Raw genomic sequence first — 3,244 nt, 5'->3', positions numbered from 1 at the left:
CCGTAGTAGTGAAATGTTACGTTAGTAAACGTGATGACAATTTACATTAGTAATGAGTTATGTTGGTGAACACAGAGAAACGTTTTCTTTGGTAAACATGGAGCAAAGCTTTCTGTTAAAAACAAGAAGCAACACGTCAAACTGATAAACACGTATCAACACATTACGTTAGTGAAAGTAGAAAATAAAAAATAAAGTAGTAAACACAAAGCAACGCTTTAAGCTAGTAAAGAAGTAGTTGGGCTTTAAGCTAGTTAACACGTAGCAATGTTTTAAGCTAGTAAACATGTAGTTACGCTTTAAGCTAGTAAACACGTAGCAATGTTTTAAGCTAATAAACACGTAGCAATGCTTTTAGCTAGCAAACACGTAGCAATGCTTTAAGCTAGCAAACATGTAGCAACGCTTTAAGCTAGTAAACACGTAGCAATGTTTTAAGCTAGTAAACACGTAGCAACGCTTTAAGCTAGTAAACATGTAGTTACGCTTTAAGCTAGTAAACATGTAGCAATGCTTTAAGCTAGTAAACATGTAGCAACGTGTTAAATTAGTAAACACGTGGTAATGGGATTCATTGGTAAACACATATTAATAATGAAATTACATGCACACTTTAAAAATGTGTTTAAGTATTTCTGAAGTGTTTCCTGCTTGGAAACACTTCAGAATGGCTCATGAACCATGAGCCATTTTTTTGCGCGAACATTTACATAAACGTGTGTAACTATGGTATGGACACACACATACAGTAATATATATATAGTTCTCAGAGGTGTTTAGCACTTGTTGACCCCTTTGCCTTCCCTCTGCCATCCAGCTCACCCCAAAACTTCTCATTGGGGTTCAGCTCCATCCGACTGTGGAGGCCAGTTCATCGGCTAGAGTGGATCACTGTCCTTCTTTGTCAAAAAGCTCTCACAACCTTCAGTGAGAATCTACAATGTAAATGGACATATATATATATATATAGTAGACATTTGCGAGTTTTTATTTTTTAATTTAAACATCAAGCTCCTTGTTGATTTCCATGAACAAATTGACCTGGTTCTACATTTACAAATCTCAATCTAAAATAATGACAAATTAATGAAGCAGATTTTGTTGGAACATTAATCCCAATTAATGCACACAATAAAGAATCTTGAACTTTTCACCTTGACGAATAAAGCAGGAAGTTGAGACTTTTGGAAGTGTCGGCGGCGTCGGCACAACGGGATTCCCGCTGGGAACATGTGTCGCCGTTGGGAATTCATCTGGTTTATGGCTGCAGAAGCATCAACTTTGAATCTTTATTTTTGCCGGGCATATGTGCGCTCAAGTTTTACCAAAATAAAGCAAAGATAAAAACAACGTAAAAAACTTGGTAAACAAACTAATCAGAGTTCTGGACAAACTCTGACAAACTAAACCCAAACAAGTTCAGACAAATTGAATTACAGAGAAGTCGGTTCTGTTCAATGGAAAGTGCTTTTCTGTATGTTTTAGCTGAAATTATGCGTATCATTCAATTTCCTCAATCTTATTTCCTGGATTAATCCATATCTGGGGAGAATCAGCGAGTCTTTAAATCGGAGCACTTTGAGTTGCAGGGATCGCCGCTGATGTCGGAGCTGCCCGGCTTTTTTTTTTTTATCACAAAGGCAGCTGATAAGTCTCCACAGATAAGGATGGGAGCCCTTTGGCTTAAAGCATCAAGTTAATAAATGAAAATGTTCTCCATCACGCCAACCACTTATTGTGTTTCACAGGGGCAAAATGCAATTTGTATTATTTCTGCGCCACACATCAAAAGGAAGTGGGCCGAGCGCGATGACTCACGTTCTGTTTCTAATCGAAGAAAATCAGATCTGCGGACGGTTTCTTCATTTCTCTGTACGTCTCCGTGGTTTGATAAGGCTGTGACGGTAAATGGGTGGATAAGTCGAGACAAAACCAGTGACATGGCCCCCACTGGATGCTGGAGGGAGCTGGGGGCTCGTAGCCTTATCAACAAATGACATCATCCTCCAGCCAGGCGTCTCTTCATGTCGGTCGCACTCAGAGGGAATTAGAAGAAAAAACAAAGAAGAAATGTCAATTTTCCCCATTAGAGGTGTCTGGATGAACTCTGGAGCGAAGACACTTCGTCTGCGGTGACCAAATGTTTTGTTTACAACCGCCGGGCTAATGGTCGCAAACAAAGACGGGAATAAACCACCAACACAACATTTATTCAAAATGTGTAAATATTATATCTATATCAACAAGACTTCTAAGTTTCTAAAAAGCTAACTTTAACTAGATATATAGCATTACTTGCGATAACTCTAGCGTGAATGCTGTAAGCTGAATTTGGCAGCTGATAGCTGAAGATGCCATAATTGATAGCTGAAAACGCTGAAGCTGATAGCTAAGTAAAATATTAGCTAAATGCCAAATTAGCCTAAAAATGAAAAAAAGAAGCCTTAGTTGGCCAAAAACAGTTAGCATGTCGCGGTAAAATTAGCTTAACTTCAAAATAGCCTAAAATACCAACAAAAAAAAACTAATTAGCCAAAATCATTAGCATGTAGCTGTAAAATTAGCCAAACTTCAAAATAGCCTGAAATACTTTTAAAAACATTACCTAAATTAGCCAAAAATAGTTAGCATGTAGCTGAAATATTAGCTAAACTACAATATAGCCTGAAACACAGAAAAGCCTGTTAGCCAAAACAGATAGTATGTAGCTGAAAATTGGCTAAACTTCAAAGTAGCGTAAAATACAGAAAAAGCCTAAATTAGCTAAAGTAGTTAGCATGTAGCTGAAATATTAGCTAAACTCCAATATAGCCCCCCCCAAAAATAAATAAAATAAAATTCAAGCAATTATTGATAATCCTTTCAAAACTGGTAAATGCTACTCAGACTAGCTGATAATTAGCATACCTTATTAGCTAGGTAAATGGTAGTGGCTAATGTTAGCCATATTAGCATTCGAATAGATGCTTTTGTCTGGTTTTGTTTAAAAATCTATTTTTGTAAATAGCCTAAAATACTGAAAAAAACCTAAATTAGTCAAAATAGTTAGCATGTAGCTGAAATATTAGCTGAACTTCAATATAGCCAAAAATAAAAAAATAAAAATAAAATCCAAACAGTTATTGATAATCCTTCCAAAAATGCTAAATGCTAGAACTAGTTAATAATTAGAATAGCTCATTAGCTAGGTAAATAGTAATGGCTAATGTTAGCATGCTAATAGATACATTTTTGCCATTCTGTG

At 36.4% G+C, this 3,244-nt stretch overlaps 2 long non-coding RNA genes across 2 annotated transcripts in view; both read right to left on the bottom strand.

The window, feature by feature from the left end:
* The window catches only part of LOC112156635, a 49,687-nt gene that overhangs the window by 20,510 nt on the left and 25,933 nt on the right, over positions 1–3,244 (bottom strand). The window lies entirely within an intron of this gene.
* Positions 749–2,223, bottom strand: LOC112156636. The gene is made up of 3 exons (XR_002921011.2): positions 1,819–2,223; positions 1,155–1,264; positions 749–935 (listed from the first exon to the last, which is right to left on the bottom strand). It is a non-coding gene; the product is annotated as an uncharacterized LOC112156636 (long non-coding RNA).

Source organism: Oryzias melastigma, linkage group LG2, assembly GCF_002922805.2.
Source record: "Oryzias melastigma strain HK-1 linkage group LG2, ASM292280v2, whole genome shotgun sequence".
Taxonomy (NCBI): domain Eukaryota; kingdom Metazoa; phylum Chordata; class Actinopteri; order Beloniformes; family Adrianichthyidae; genus Oryzias; species Oryzias melastigma.
The sequence above is the reverse complement of the archived record's forward strand: the minus strand, read 5'-3'. Positions and strand labels throughout refer to the sequence as shown.